Genomic DNA, 17,281 nt, shown 5'->3' with positions numbered 1-17,281 from the left:
GGGGGCCACGTGGGGACCACAACCCACCAGGGAGCACCTAGGGGTGCTGGCGCACCCAGGTGGGTTGTTCTCACGTGGTGCACCCCCCTATGATGTTTATTGCACCAAAAATTCTCAAATATTCAGAAAAAAATCGTATTAATTTTTCAGGGCATTCTGAGAACTTTTATTTTTACGTCATTTTTTTATTGCACGGGAAATTCAGAAAACAGACAAAACATGGCATTTTATTTTATTTAACTAATAAAAGCAGAGAATGAAGAGTAGGGACAGAAAGTAGTGCTTACTAAATTCATCAACTTCATACCGTTCAAAAATGATCCGTTAATAAGGTTGATCAAGTCTTATTAACAACCACTTTCGATTAGCATGAAACCAAAGAAACTTCGTAAATCACTGAGTTACCTCAATGGGGATATGTATGCCCCCAACAATAAGCATTTCATATTTATTTTTGACAATAGGTAGAGGTATTTGAAAACTTCCAATAGTTATTGTCAGAGATTTTTCAATAACATTAATACCATTCACTTGGAATTGTTTCTTCGGAAAGTGCATTGTATGCTCATTACCATTGATATAAAAAGTGACTTTGCTTTTATTGCAATCAATAACAGCCCCTGCAGTATTCAAGAAGGGTCTACCAAGGATAATCGACATGTTGTCGTCCTCAGGCATCTCAAGTATAACAAAGTCAGTCAAAATAGTAACATTGGCAACAACAATGGGCACATCTTCATAGATACCGATAGGTATGGCAGTTGATTTATCAGCCATTTGCAAAGATATTTCAGTAGGTGTGAGTTTATTCAAATCAAGTCATTTATATAAAGAGAAAGGCATAACACTAACACCAGCTCCTAAATCACACAAAGCAGTTTTCACATAATTCTTTTTGATAGAGCACTGTATAGTTGGTATTCCCGGATCTCCAAGTTTTTTAGGTACTCCATCTTTAAAAGTATAATTAGCAAGCATAGTGGAGATTTCACCTTCCGGTAATTTTCTCTTATTTGTGATGATGTCTTTCATATACTTTTCATAAGGAGGCATTTTCAAGATATCAGTCAAGCGAGTACGCAAAAAGACTGGCCTCGGCATTTCAGCAAAGCGTTCAAATTCTTCATCATCATTCTTTTTAGTTGACTTAGGTGGAAAAGGCATAGGTTTTTGAACCCACGGTTCTCTTTCTTTATCGTGTTTTCTAGCAATGAAGTCTCTTTTTTCATACCTTTTATTCTTAGGTCGTGGGTTATCAAGATCAATAGGTGGTTCTATCTCAACATAATTGTCTAGTTCTTTATTATTTGGTTGAGTGTCTTCATGAACATCAGCATTATCTTTTTCATTGTCACTAGGTGAGTGTTCATTACCAGACTGAGTTTCAGCATCAGAGATAGAAACTTCATTATCTATGTCAGGAGGTTTCTCTATTTCAGGTTCACTAGGAGCATGTGAAGTTCTATCATTTTTCTTTTTCTTTTTCTTTTTATAAGAACTAGGTGCACTAGTGTTGGCTCTTTGTGAGTCTTGTTCAATTCTTTTTGGGTGTCCCACAGGATAAAGTGGTTCCTGGGTCATTTTACCTCCTCTAGTTGCAACTCTGACAGCAAAGTCATGCATATTATTATTCATTTCATCAAGCAATTCTCTTTGAGATTTAGCAATTTGTTCTAACTGAGTTTGAACCATAGAAGCATGCTTTCCAACACCTCTAACATCATTCGATATTCTAAATAACAAGTCACTCAAGCAAACAATCATATCAGAATTGTATTTCAATTGTTTCATAACATTTGCATTGAAGTGATCTTGTTTTCTAATAAAATTTTCAAACTCATAAAAGCATTGACTAGGATGCATATTGTGAGGATTTTCATTATCATTGAACTTCATAAGAGAATTTACCTCTACCACCTTAGGCAGTGGTGGTGTATTAAGCCCATGTCTTTCTTCAATAGGAGGTAAATTCTTAACATCCTCGGCTTTAATACCTTTTTCCTTCATAGATTTCTTTGCCTCTTGCATATCTTCCGGACTGAGATATAATATACCCCTCTTCTTCGGAGTGGGTTTAGGCGGTGGTTTAGGAATAGTCCAATCATCATAAATTTTTCAAAATGTTATTCAATAATTCTTCAGCTTGTCCAACAGTTCATTCCCTGAAAACACAACCAGCACAACTATCTAGGAAGTCCCTAGAAGCATCGGTTAGTCCATTATAGAAGATATCAAGTATCTCATTTTTCTTAAGTGGATGATCAGACAAAGCATTAAGTAATTGGTAAGGCCTCCCCCAAGCTTGTGCGAGACTCTCTTCTTTAATTTGCACAAAGTTAAATATTTCCTATAAGGCAGCTTGTTTCTTATGAGCGGGAAAATATTTTTCAGAGAAGTAATAAATCATATCCTGGGGACTACGCACACAACCAGGAGCAAGAGTATTGTACCAAACTTTAGCATCACCCTTTAATGAGAACCGGAATAATTTGAGAATAAAGTAATAGCGATTTTCTCATCATGAGTAAAAAGGGTGGCTATGTCATTCAACTTAGTAAGATGTGCCACAATAGTTTCAGTTTCATAATCATGGAAAGGATCAGATTCAACCAAAGTAATCAACTATGGGTCAATAGCGAATTCATAATCCTTATCATCAATAAAGATAGGTGAAGTAGCAAACTTAGGATCACATTTCATTCTAGCATTCAGAGATTTTTCTTTATACTTGCATAATAATTTCTCTAGATCATCTCTATCATTGCAAGCAAGAATATCTCTAGTTGTTTCTTCACTCATAACATAACCTTCTGGTACCTTAGGCAATTCATATCTAGGAAGGCTAGTTCTAGTAGGTTTTTCAGGAGATTCAGTTTCAAACTCATTATCAGATTCAACAACATCATGTTGTATAACTCTAGCAATTTGATTATCAATAAATTCACCAAGTGGCACACCATTATAATCAAGCAGGGTACTAGAATCATCATAAGCATTATCCATAGCAGAAGTAGCATCATCAATAACTTGCGACATATCAGAAGTAATAGCATGTGGTGGTGTTGCAAGTTTACTTATAACAGAAGGTGAATCTAAAGCAGAACTGGATGGCAGTTCTTTACCTTCCCTCGTCTTTGAGGGTAAAATCTTAGTCTTAGCATCCTTCATATTCTTCATAGTGACAATATGATAATAATCACAAGTGACTCAACAAATATAGCTATTCTCCCCGGCAACGGCGCCAGAAAAAGGTCTTGATAACCCACAAGTATAGGGGATCGCAACAGTTTTCGAGGGTAGAGTATTCAACCCAAATTTATAGATTCGACACAAGGGGACCCAAAGAATATTTGAAGGTATTAGCAGCTGAGTTGTCAATTCAACCACACCTGGAGATTAATTATCTGCAGCAAAGTGATCAGTAGCCAGTAGTATGATAGTTTTGATAGTAGTAGCAGTAGCAGTAGCAATGGTAACAGTAATAGTGATAGCAATAGTTTTGTAGCAAGTGTAACAGTGAGGATAGCAGTAGTAACTTAGCAATAACAATATAAGATAAATTCATAGGCATTGGATCGGTGACTTGTTGGATGATATTCCTCATGAGATAGTTATAACCTAGGGCGATACGGCACTATCTCCAGTTCATCGATATAATATAGGCATGTATTCCGTAAATAGTCATGCGTGCTTTATTAAAAGAACTTGCATGACATCTTTTGTGCAACCCTCCTGTGGCAGCGGGGTCCATATTGGAAACTAAGGGATATTAAGGCCTCCTTTTAATAGATAACCGGAACAAAGCATTAACACACTGTGAGTACAGGAACTCCTCAAACTACGGTAATCACCAGGAGAAGTCCCGGTTATTGTCACTCCAGGGTTACCGGATCATAACACGTAGTAGGTGACTATAACTTGCAAGATTGGATCTAGAACATGGATATAATGGTGATAACATAAACGGTTCAGATCTGAAATCATGGCACCCGGGTCCAAAGTGACAAGCATTAAGCATGGCAAAGTCATAGCAACATCAATCTAGGAACATAGTGGATACTAGGGATCAAGCCCTAACAAAACTAACTCGATTACATGATGAATCTCATCCAACTCGTCACCGACCAGCGAGTCTACGAAGGAATTACTCACTCCCGGTGGGGAGCATCATGGAATTGGTGATGGAGAAGGGTTGGTGATGACGAAGAATGAAGATCCCCCTCTCTGGAGCCCCAAACGAACTCCGGATCTTCCCTCCCGAGGAAGAACAAGGCTTGGCGGCGGCTCCGTCTTGTGGATCATGATAATTCTTTCTCCTTGATTTTTTTCTCCGAAAATAGGATTTTATAGGGTTGGTTTCAGGGTATGCAGGGCCACCAGGTGGGGACAACCCACCTGGGCGCGCCAGGAGAGGGGGGCGCGCCCTGGTGGGTTGTGCCCACCCAGGGGCCCCTCTTCGGTAGGTCTTGGCTCCATAAATTCTTATACATTATATAAAAAATCCTCGTAAAGTTTTGTTCCATTCCGAGAACTTTTATTTCTCCACAAAAACAACACCATCGTAGTTCTGCTGAAAACAACGTCAGTCCGGGGTTAGTTTCATTCAAATCATGCAAATTAGAGTCCATAATAAGAGGAAAAGCATTAGGAAAAGTAGATACGTTGAAGACGTATCAACATGCAATCAAAATATGTGACATGATATGGCCATCATCATCTTGTGCCTTTGATCTCCATCTCCAAAGCATCGTCATGATTTCCATCGTCACCGGCTTGACACCTTGATCTCCATAACAGCGTCGTGGTCGTCTTGCCAACTATTGCTTCTACAACTATCGCTAACCCATAGTGATAAAGTGAAGCAATTACATGGCGCTTGCATTTCATACAATAAAGCGACAACCATAAGGCTCCTTCTAGTTGCCGATAACTTTTACAGAACATGGTCATCTCATACAACAACGTATATCACATCATGTCTTGACCATATCACATCACAACATGCCCTGCAAAAACAAGTTAGACGACCTCTACTTTGTTGTTGCAAGTTTTACGTAGCTGCTACGGGCTTCCAGTAAGTACCGGTCCTACCTACGCATCAAAGCCACAACGGTGATTTATCAAGTTTCGTGTTTTAACCTTCAACAAGGACCGGACGCAGTCAAATTCGATTCAACCAAAGTTGGAGAAACAAACACCCGCCAGCCACCTTTATGCAAAACTAGTTGCATGTCTGTCGGTGGAACCGGTCTCATGAACGTGGTCATGTAAGGTTGGTCCGGGCCGCTTCATCGAAAAATACCGCCGAATCAAAAGAAGACATTGGTGGTAAGCAGTATGATGATCACCACCCACAACTCTTTGTATTTTACTCGTGCATATCATCTACGCATAGACCTAACTATGATACCACTGTTGGGAAACGTAGCATGCAATTTCAAAAATTTCCTATGCTCACGCAAGATCTATCTAGGAGATGCATAGCAACGAGAGGGGGAGAGTGTGTCCATGTATCCTCGTAGAACAAAAGCGAAAGCGTTTGACAACGCGCTTGATGTAGTCGAACTTCTTCTCGTTCCGGCCGATCAAGCACCGAACGTACGACACATTTGAGTTCGGCACACATTCAGCTCGATGATGTCCATCGAACTCTTGATCCAGCAAAGTGTCGAGGGATAGTTCCGTTAGCACGACGGCATGGTGACAGTGATGGTGACGTGATCCACGCAGGGCTTCGCCTAAGCACTACGTGAATATGACCGAAGGCGTAAACTATGGAGGGGGGCGCCGCACACGGCTAACAATGTTTTGTTATGTCTTCTAGTGGTACCCCCCCCCCTCATATATATAGGTTGGAGGGGAGGAGAGGCAGCCAGCGGGGTGCCCCAAGTAGGAGGAATCCTACATGGGGTCCTCCCAATTCGGCATCCCCCCTTTCCTATTCCTATTCGGAGTAGGAAGGCAAGAGGGGGAAGGGGGAATCATATTCCCTTTTTCCTTTCCTCCTTCCCCTTTTCTACTCCAATTTGGCCAACCCATATGGGGGGCGCACCAGCTCCTTAGGGGCTGGTCTGTCCCTCTCTTAGCCCATTTAGGCCCATATAGTTTGCCGGGGGTTGCCCGGAACCCCTTCCGGTGACCCTTTACGTACCTGGTACCCTTGGAACACTTCCGGTGTCCAAATACTATCATCCTATATGTGAATCTTTACCTCTCGAACATTTCGAGACTCCTCCTCATGTCCATGATCTCAGCCGGGACTCTGAACAACATTCGGTCACCAAATCACATAACTCATATAATACAAATCGTCATCAAACGTTAAGTGTGCGGACCCTACGGGTTCGAGAACTGTGTAGAGATGACCGAGACACCTCTCTGGTCAATAACCAATAGCGGAACCTGGATGCTCATATTGGCTCCCACATATTCTACGAAGATCTTTATCAGTCAAACCGTTATGACAATATACATTATTCCCTTTGTCATTGGAATGTTACTTGCCCGAGATTCAATCGTCGGTATCTCCATACCTAGTTCAATCTCGTTACCGGCAAGTCTCTTTATGAAGGAAATATGCCCTAGAGGCGATAATAAAGTTGTTATTTATATTTCCTTATATCATGATAAATGTTTATTATTCATGCTAGAATTGTATTAACCGGAAACTTAGTACATGTGTGAATACATAGACAAACAGAGTGTCACTAGTATGCCTCTACATTGACTAGCTCGTTAATCAAACATGGTTAAGTTTCCTAACCATAGACATGAGTTTTCATTTGATGAACGGGATCACATCATTAGAGAATGATGTGATTGACTTTAATTTACCCATCCGTTAGCTTAGGACTATGATCATTTAGTTTATTGTTGTTGCTTTCTCCATAACTTATATATGTTCCTATGACTATGAGATTATGAAAATCCCGAATACCGGAGGAACATCTAGTGTGCTATCAAACGTCACAACGTAACTGGGTGATTATAAAGATGCTCTACAGGTGTCTCTGATGGTGTTTGTTGAGTTGGCATAGATCGAGATTAGGATTTGTCACTCCGATTGTCAGAGAGGTATCTCTGGGCCCTCTCAGTAATGCACATCACTATAATCCTTGCAAGCAATGTGACTAATGAGTTAGTTGCGGGATGTTGCATTACGGAACGAGTAAAGAGACTTGCCGGTAATGAGATTGAACTAGGTATGATGATACCGACGGTCGAATCTCGGGCAAGTAACATAATGATGACAAAGGGAACAAACGTATGTTGTTATGCGGTTTGACCGATAAAGATCTTCGTAGAATATGTAGGACCCAACATGAGCATCTAGGTTCCGCTATTAGTTATTGACCGGAGATGAGTCTCGGTCATGTCTACATAGTTCTCGAACCTGTAGGGTCCGCACGCTTAACGTTCGATGACGACGGTATTATGAGTTTATGTGTTTTGATGTACCGAAGGTAGTTCGGAGTCCTGGATGTGATCAAGGACATGACGAGGAGTCTCAAAATGGTCGAGACATGAAGATTGATATATTGGAAGGTTATGTTTGGACACTGGAATGGTTTCGGATGAGTTCAGGCATATACCAGAGTACCGGGGGTTACCAGAACCCCCCGGGGGCTTAATGGGCCTACATGGGCTTTAGTGGAAGAGAGAGGAGGCGGCTAAGAGGTGGGGGCACACCCCCCAAGCCCAATCCGAATTGGGAGGGGGGTCGGGCCCCCTTTCCTTCTTATCCTCTTCCCCTTCCTTCCCCCTCCTAATAGCACTAGGAAAGGGGGGAAACCTACTCCTAGTAGGAGTAGGAATCCCCCCTTGGGGGCGCACCATGAGGCCGACCGGCCCCTTCCTCCCGTCCTTTATATACGGGGGAGGGGGCACCCCACAGACACACAAGTTGACAATTGTTTTAGCCGTGTGCGATGCCCCCCTCCACAGAAACACACCTCGGTCATATTGTCGTAGTGCTTAGGTGAAGCCCTGCGTCGGTAACTTCATCATCACCGTCAACACGCCGTCGTGCTGACGAAACTCTCCCTCGGCCTCAGCTGGATCTAGAGTTCGAGGGACGTCACCGAGCTGAATGTGTGCAGATCACAGAGGTGTCGTGCCTTCGATACTTGATCGGTTGGATCGCGAAGACGTTCGACTACATTAACCGCGTTACTTAACACTTCCGCTTTCGGTCTACGAGGGTACGTAGACATACTCTCCCCTCTCGTTGTTATGCATCCCTAGATAGATCTTGCGTGATCGTAGGATTTTTTTGAAATACTGTGTTCCCCAACACTTTACTCGTTCCGTAATGCATCATCCCGCAACTAACTCATTAGTCACGTTGCTTGCAAGGTTTATTATGATGTGCATTACCGCGAGGGCCCAAAGATACCTCTCCGATACTTGGAGTGACAAAATCCTAATCTCGATCTATGCCAACCCAACAAATACCTTTGGAGATACCTATAGAGCATCTTTATAATCACCCAGTTACGTAGTGATGTTTGATAGCACACAAGGTATTCCTCTGGTATCTGGGAGTTGCATAATCTCATAGCCAAATTAATATGTATAAGTCATGAAGAAAGCAATAGCAATAAAACTTAACGATCATTATGCTAAGCTAACGGATGGGTCTTGTCCATCACATCATTCTCCTAATGATGTGATCCCGTTTATCAAATGACAACACATGTCTATGGCTAGGAAACTTAACCATCTTTGATTAACGAGCTAGTCTAGTAGAGGCTTACTAGGGACACGATGTTTTGTCTATGTATCCACACATGTATCGAGTTTCCGGTTAATACAATTCTAGCATGAATAATAAACATTTATCATGATATAAGGAAATATAAAATAACAACTTTATTATTGCCTCTAGGGCATATTTCCTTTCAGGATCTACCTGCATACGACATACTCAAAACTCCAAGGCTGTTAGACCTTTAATAAATAGAGACAGGGAGACCTGGCGCTGATACCAATTGTTAGGACCGATAGTATATCGACCTGAGGGGGTGAATGGGAGATTCAAAAATTCTGGCGAATGTTTTGCACCGAACCCAAACACAGCAGCGAAATTAACGTACGATAGAAAAGAACTTAATCAAACAAAATATTGAGGATCATTTCCATCAAGATAGCGAGCAACAATCGATCAAGTATAGGCTACCACGGGTTTGACAATAACAATGGTAATGCAATATGCAATCAGATACAATAACATGAGAGAGCACAAGGTATGAACTACCAGGGAAACATGCGAGGCATAACTAGGATGAGGTGAAAGAAGGATGGCACGGGGACAACACTCCATGTTCCGCTATTGGTTATTGACCGAAGATGAGTCTCGGTCATGTCTACATAGTTCTCGAACCCGTAAGGTCCGCACGCTTAACGTTCGATGACGATCGGTATTATGAGTTTATGTGTTTTGATGTACCTAAGGTAGTTCAGAGTCCCGGATGTGATCACGGACATGACGAGGTGTCTCGAAATGGTCGAGACATGAAGATTGATATATTGGAAGGTTATGTTTGGACACCGGAATGGTTTCGGATGAGTTCGTCCATATACCGGAGTACCGGGGGTTACCGTAACCCCTCGAGAGCTTAATGGGCCTATATGGGCTTTAGTGGAAGAGAGTGGAGGCGGCCAAGAGGTGGGGGCGCCCGCCCCCCAAGCCCAATCCAAATTGGGAGGGGGGCCGGCCCCCTTTCCTTCTTCTCCTCTTCCCCTTCCTTCCCCCTCCTAATAGCACTAGGAAAGGGGGAAACCTGCTCCTAGTAGGAGTAGGAATCCCCCCTTGGGGGCGCACCATGAGGCCGGCGGCCCCTCCTCCCCTCCTTTATATACGGGGAGGGGGCACCCCATAGACAGACAAGTTGACAATTGTTTTAGCCGTGTGCGGTGCACCCCTCCGCAGAAACACGCCTCGGTCATATTGTCGTAGTGCTTAGGCGAAGCCCTGCGTCGGTAACTTCATCATCACCGTCAACACACCGTCGTGCTGACGAAACTCTCCCTCGGACTCAGCTGGATCTAGAATTCGAGGGACATCACCGAGCTGAACGTGTGCAGATCACGGAGGTGCCTTGCGTTCGGTACTTGATCGGTTGGATCGCGAAGACGTTCGACTACATCACCCGCGTTACTTAACGCTTCTACTTTTGGTCTACAAGGGTATGTAGACATACTCACCCCTCTCGTTGCTATGCATCCCTAGATAGATCTTGCGTGATCGTAGGATTTTTTTTGAAATAATGCATTCCCTAACAGTGGAATCAGAGACAGGTCTATGCGTATATGTTATATGCACGAGTAGAACACAAAGGAGTTGTGGGCGTGGGTATATACATATAGCTTGCCGTCACTAGTTGTTTCTTGATTCGGCGGTATTGTTGGATGAAGCGTTTCGGGCAGACATTACATGACCATTTTTTTGAGACTGGTTCTACCGACGTGCTTTGCGCACAGGTGGCTGGCGGGTGTCAGTTTCTCCAACTTGAGTTGAATCGGATTCAATGAACATGGTTTCTTTCTGAAGATCAAAAATCAATCACTATACCGCGTTGTGGTTTTTGATGCGTAGGTAAGAACGGTTCTTGCTAAGCCCGTAGCAGCCACGTAAAACTTGCAACAACAAAGTAGAGAACATCTAACTTGTTTTTGCAGGGCATGTTGTGATGTGATATGGTCAAGACGTGATTATATAAATTGTTGTATGAGATGATCATGTTTTGTAACACAGTTATCGGCAACTGGCAGGATCCATATGGTTGTTGTTTTATTATATGAAATGCAATCGCCATGTAATTGCTTTACTTTATCACTAAGCGGTAGCGATAGTCATAGAAGCAATAGTTGGCGAGACAACAACGATGCTACAATGGAGATCAATGTGTCAAGCCGATGACGATGGTGATCATGATGGTGCTTTGGAGATGGAGATCAAAGGCACAAGATGATGATGGCCATATCATATCACTTATATTGATTGCATGTGATGTTTATACTTTTTGCATCTTAATTTGCTTAGTACGGCGGTAGCATTATAAGATGATCTCTGACTAAATTTCAAGGTATAAGTGTTCTCCCTGAGTATGCACCGTTGCTACAGTTCATCGTGCCAAGACACCATGTGATGATCGGGTGTGATAAGCTCTACGTTCACATACAATGGGTGCAAGCTAGTTTTGCACAAGCAGAATACTTGGGTTAAACTTGACGAGCCTAGCATATGCAGATATGGCCTCGGAACATTGAGACCGAAAGGTCGAGCGTGAATCATATAGTAGATATGATCAACATAGTGATGTTCACCATTGAAAACTACTGCATCTCACGTGATGATCGGACATGGTTTAGTTGATATGGATCACGTGATCACTAAGATGATTAGAGGGATGTCTATCTAAGTGGGAGTTCTTAAGTAATATGATTAATTGAACTTTAATTTATCATGAACTTAGTACGTGATAGTATTTTGCATGTTTATGTTGTTGTAGATAAATGGCCTGTGATGTTGTTCCGTTGAATTTTAATGTGTTCCTAGTGAGAGCTAAGTTGAAAGATGATGGTAGCAACTACACGGACTGGGTCCGTAACTTGAGGATTATCCTCATTGCTGCACAAAAGAATTACGTCCTGGAAGTAGCACTAGGTGCCAAACCAGCTGCAGGAGCAACTCCAGATGTTATGAACACCTGGCAGAGCAAAGTTGATGACTACTCGATAGTTCAGTATGCCATGCTTTATGGCTTAGAATCGGGACTTCAACGACGTTTTGAACGTCATTGAGCATATGAGATGTTCCAAGAGTTGAAGTTAATATTTCAAGCAAATGCCCGGATTGAGAGATATGAAGTCTCCAATAAGTTCTACAGCCACAAAATGGAGGAGAATAGTTCTGTCAATGAACACATACTTAGAATGTATGGGTACCACAATCACTTGACTCAGTTGGGAGTTAATCTTCCGGTTGATAGTGTCATTAACAGAGTTCTTCAATCACTGCCACCAAGGTACAAAAGCTTCGTGATGAACTATAATATGCAAGGGATGGATAAGACAATTCCCGAGCTCTTCGCAATGCTAAAGGCTATGGAGGTAGAAATCAAGAAGGAGCATCAAGTGTTGATGGTCAACAAGACCACCAGTTTCAAGAAGAAGGGCAAAGGGAAGAAGGGGAACGTCAAGAAGAACGGCAAGCAAGTTGCTGCTCAAGTGAAGAAGCCCAAGTTTGGACCTAAGCCTGAGACTGAGTGTTTCTACTGCAAAGGGACTAGTCACTGGAAGCGGAATTGCCCCAAGTATTTGGCGGATAAGAAGGATGGCAAAGTGAAAGGTATATTTGATATACATGTTATTGATGTGTACCTTACTAATGCTCGCAGTAGCGCCTGAGTAGTTGATACTGGTTCTGTTGGTAATATTTGCAACTCGAAACAGAGGCTACGAATTAAGCGAAGATTGGCTAAGGACGAGGTGACGATGCGCGTGGGAAATGGTTCCAAAGTCGATGTGATCGTCGTCGGCACGCTACCTCTACATCTACCTTCGGGATTAATTTTAGACCTAAATAATTGTTATTTGGTGCTAGCGTTAAGCATGAACATTATATCTGGATCTTGTTTGATGCGAGACGCTTATTCATTTAAATCAAAGAATAATGGTTGTTCTATTTATATGAGTAATATCTTTTATGGTCATGCACCCTTGATGAGTGGTCTATTTTTACTAAATCTTGATAGTAGTGATACACATATTCATAGTATTGAAACCAAAAGATATAAGTTTAATAATGATAGTGCAACTTATTTGTGGCACTGCCGTTTAGGTCATATTGGTGTAAAGCGCATGAAGAAATTACATGCTGATGGGATTTTGGAATCACTTGATTATGAATCACTTGATGCTTGCGAACCATGCCTCATGAGCAAGATGACTAAGACTCCGTTCTTCGTAACAATCGAGCAACAGACTTATTGGAAATAATACATACTGATGTATGCAGTCCGATGAGTGTTGATGCTCGTGGAAGGTATCGTTATTTTCTGACCTTCACACATGATTTGAGAAGATATGGGTATATCTACTTGATGAAACATAAGTCTGAAACATTTGAAAGGTTCAAAGAATTTCAGAGTGAAGTGGAAAATCATCGTAACAAAAAAATAAAGTTTCTACGATCTGATCGTGGAGGACAATATTTGAGTTACGAGTTTGGTCTTCATTTGAAACAATGCGGAATAGTTTCGCAACTCACGCCACCTGGAACACCACAGCGTAATGGTGTGTCCGAACATCATAACCGCACTTTATTAGATATGGTGTGATCTATGATGTCTCTTACTAATTTACCGCTATCGTTTTGGGGTTATGCTTTAGAGACGGCTGCATTCATGTTAAATAGGGCACCTTCGAAATCCGTTGAGACGACACCATATGAACTGTGGTTTGGCAAGAAACCCAAGTTGTCATTTCTTAAAGTTTGAGGCTACGATGCTTATGTGAAAAAGCTTCAACCTGATATGCTCAAACCCAAATCGGATAAATGTGTCTTCATAGGATACCCAAAGGAGACTGTTGGGTACACCTTTTATCACAGATCCGAAGGCAAGATATTCGTTGCTAAGAATGGATCCTTTCTAGAGAAGGAGTTTCTCTCGAAAGAAGTGAGTGGGAGGAAAGTAGAACTTGATAAGGTAATTGTACGTGCTCCCTTATTGGAAAGTAGTTCATCATAGAAATCAGTTCCAGTGATTCCTACACCAATTAGTGAGGAAGCTAATGATGATTATCATGAAACTTCTGATCAAGTTACTACTGAACCTCGTAGGTCAACCAGAGTAAGATCCACACCAGAATGGTATGGTAATCATGTTCTGGAGGTCATGTTACTTGACCATAACGAACCTACAAACTATGAGGAAGCGATGATGTGCCCAGATTCCGCAAAATGGCTTGAGGCCATGAAATCTGAGATGGGATCCACCTATGAGAACAAAGTGTGAACTTTGGTTACTCTTGCCCGATGATCGACAAGCCATAGAGAATAAATGGAACTTCAAGAAGAAGACTGACGCTGACGGTAATGTTACTGCCTACAAAGCTCGACTTGTTGTGAAAGGTTTTCGACAAGTTCAAGGAGTTGACTATGATGAGACCTTCTCACCCGTAGCGATGCTTAAGTCCGTCCGAATCATGTTAGCAATTGCCGCATTTTATGATTATGAAATTTGGCAAATGGATGTCAAAACTGCATTCCTTAAAGGATATCTTAACGAAGAGTTGTATATGATGCAACCAGAAGGTTTTGTCGATCCAAAAGGTGCTAACAAAGTGTGTAAGCTCCAGCGATCCATTTATGGACTGGTGCAAGCATCTCGGAGTTGGAATATAGGCTTTGATAGTGTGATCAAAGCATATGGTTTTATACAGACTTTTGGAGAAGCCTGTATTTCCAAGAAAGTGAGTGGGAGCTCTGTAGCATTTCTGATATTATATGTGGATGACATATTGTTGATTGGAAATGATACTGAATTTCTGAACAGCATAAAAGGATACTTGAATAAGAATTTTTCAATGAAAGACCTCGGTGAAGCTGCTTATATATTAGGCATCAAGATCTATAGAGATAGATCAAGACGCTTAATTGGACTTTCACAAAGCACATACCTTGATAAAGTTTTGAAGTTCAAAATGGATCAAGCAAAGAAAGGGTTCTTGCCTATGTTACAAGGTGTGAAATTGAGTCAGACTCAATGCCTGGCCACTTCAGAAGATAGAGAGAAAATGGAAATCATTCCCTATGCTTTAGCCATAGGTTCTATCATGTATGCAATGATGTGTACCAAACCTGATGATATGCCTTGCTATTAGTTTAGCAAGGAGGCACCAAAGTAATCTAGGAGTGGATCACTAGACAGCGGTTAAGAATATCCCGAAATACCTGAAAAGGACTAAGGATATGTTTCTCGTTTATGGAGGTGACAAAGAGCTCGTCGTAAATGGTTACGTCGATGCAAGCTTTGACACTAATCTGGATGACTCTAAGTCACAAACCAGATACGTATTTTTATTGAATGGTGGAGCTGTCAGTTGCTGTAGTTCTAAGCAAAGCGTTGTGGCGGGATCTACGTGTGAAGCGGAATACATAGCTGCTTCGGAAGCAGCAAATGAAGGAGTTTGGATGAAGGAGTTCATATCCGATCTAGGTGTCATACCTAGTGCATCGGGTCCAATGAAAATCTTTTGTGACAATACTGGTGCAATTGCCTTGGTAAGAGAATCCAGATTTCACAAGAGAACCAACCACATCAAGAGACGCTTCAATTCCATCCGTGATCAAGTCCAGGAGGGATACATAGAGATTTGCAAGATATATATGGATATGAATGTTGAAGACCGTTGACTGAGCCTCGAGCAAAACATGATCAGCACCAAGACTCCATGGATGTTCGAATCATTACAATGTAATCTAGATTATTGACTCTAGTGCAAGTGGGAGACTGAAGGAAATATGTGGTAGAGGTAATAATAAAGTTGTTATTTATATTTCCTTATATCATGATAAATGTTTATTATTCATGCTAGAATTGTATTAACCGGAAACTTAGTACATGTGTGAATACATAGACAAACAGAGTGTCATTAGTACGCCTCTACATTCACTAGCTCGTTAATCAAAGATGGTTAAGTTTCCTAACCATAGACATGAGTTGTCATTTGATGAACGGGATCACATCATTAGAGAATTATGTGATTGACTTGACCCATCCGTTAGCTTAGCACCATGATCGTTTAGTTTATTACCATTGCTTTCTCCATAACTTATACATGTTCCTATGACTATGAGATTATGCAACACCTGAATATCGGAGGAACACTTAGTGTGCTATCAAACATCACAACATAACTGGGTGATTATAAAGATGCTCTACAGGTGTCTCCGATGGTGTTTGTTGAGTTGGCATAGATCTAGATTAGGATTTGTAACTCCGATTGTCAGAGAGCTATCTCTGGGCCCTCTCGGTAATGCACATCACTATAAGACTTGCAAGCAATGTGACTAATGAGTTAGTTGCGGGATGTTGCATTACAGAACGAGTAAAGAGACTTGCCGGTAACGATATTGAACTAGGTATGATGATACCGACGATCGAATCTCGGGCAAGTAACATACCAATGACAAAGGGAACAAACGTATGTTGTTATGCGGTTTGACCGATAAAGATCTTCGTAGAATATGTAGGAACCAATATGAGCATCCAGGTTCCGCTATTAGTTATTGACTGGAGATGAGTCTCGGTCATGTCTACATAGTTCTCGAACCCGTAGGGTCCGCACGCTTAACGTTCGATGACGACGGTATTATGAGTTTATGTGTTTTGATGTACCGAAGGTAGTTCGGAGTCCCGGATGTGTTCACGGACATGACGAGGAGTCTCAAAATGGTCGAGACATTAAGATTGATATATTGGAAGGTTATGTTTGGACACTGGAATGGTTTCGGATGAGTTCGGGCATATACCGGAGTACCGGGGGTTACCAGAACCCCCCGGGGGCTTAATGGGCCTACATGGGCTTTAGTGGAAGAGAGAGGAGGCGGCTAAGAGGTGGGGGCACACCCCCCAAGCCCAATCCGAATTGGGAGGGGGGCCGGGCCCCCTTTCCTTCTTATCCTCTTCCCCTTCCTTCCCCCTCCTAATAGAACTAGGAAAGGGGGGAAACCTACTCCTAGTAGGAGTAGGAATCCCCCCTTGGGGGCGCACCATGAGGCCGACCGGCCCCTTCCTCCCGTCCTTTATATACGGGGGAGGGGGCACCCCATAGACACACAAGTTGACAATTGTTTTAGCCATGTGTGATGCCCCCCTCCACAGAAACACACCTCGGTCATATTGTCGTAGTGCTTAGGTGAAGCCCTGCGTCGGTAACTTCATCATCACCGTCAACACGCCGTCGTGCTGACGAAACTCTCCCTCGGCCTCAGCTGGATCTAGAGTTCGAGGGACGTCACCGAGCTGAATGTGTGCAGATCGCGGAGGTGTCGTGCCTTCGATACTTGATCGGTTGGATCGCAAAGACGTTCGACTACATTAACCGCGTTACTTAACACTTCCGCTTTCGGTCTACGAGGGTACGTAGACATACTCTCCCCTCTCGTTGCTATGCATCCCTAGATAGATCTTGCGTGATCGTAGGATTTTTTTTGAAATACTGTGTTCCCCAACACTTTACTCGTTCCGTAATGCATCATCCCGCAACTAAC

The sequence above is a fragment of the Triticum urartu genome, chromosome 2A (genome assembly GCF_056163025.1).
Source record: "Triticum urartu cultivar PI428250 chromosome 2A, HENAU_Tu73, whole genome shotgun sequence".
Classification (NCBI taxonomy): domain Eukaryota; kingdom Viridiplantae; phylum Streptophyta; class Magnoliopsida; order Poales; family Poaceae; genus Triticum; species Triticum urartu.
Note: the sequence above shows the minus strand (reverse complement) of the source record.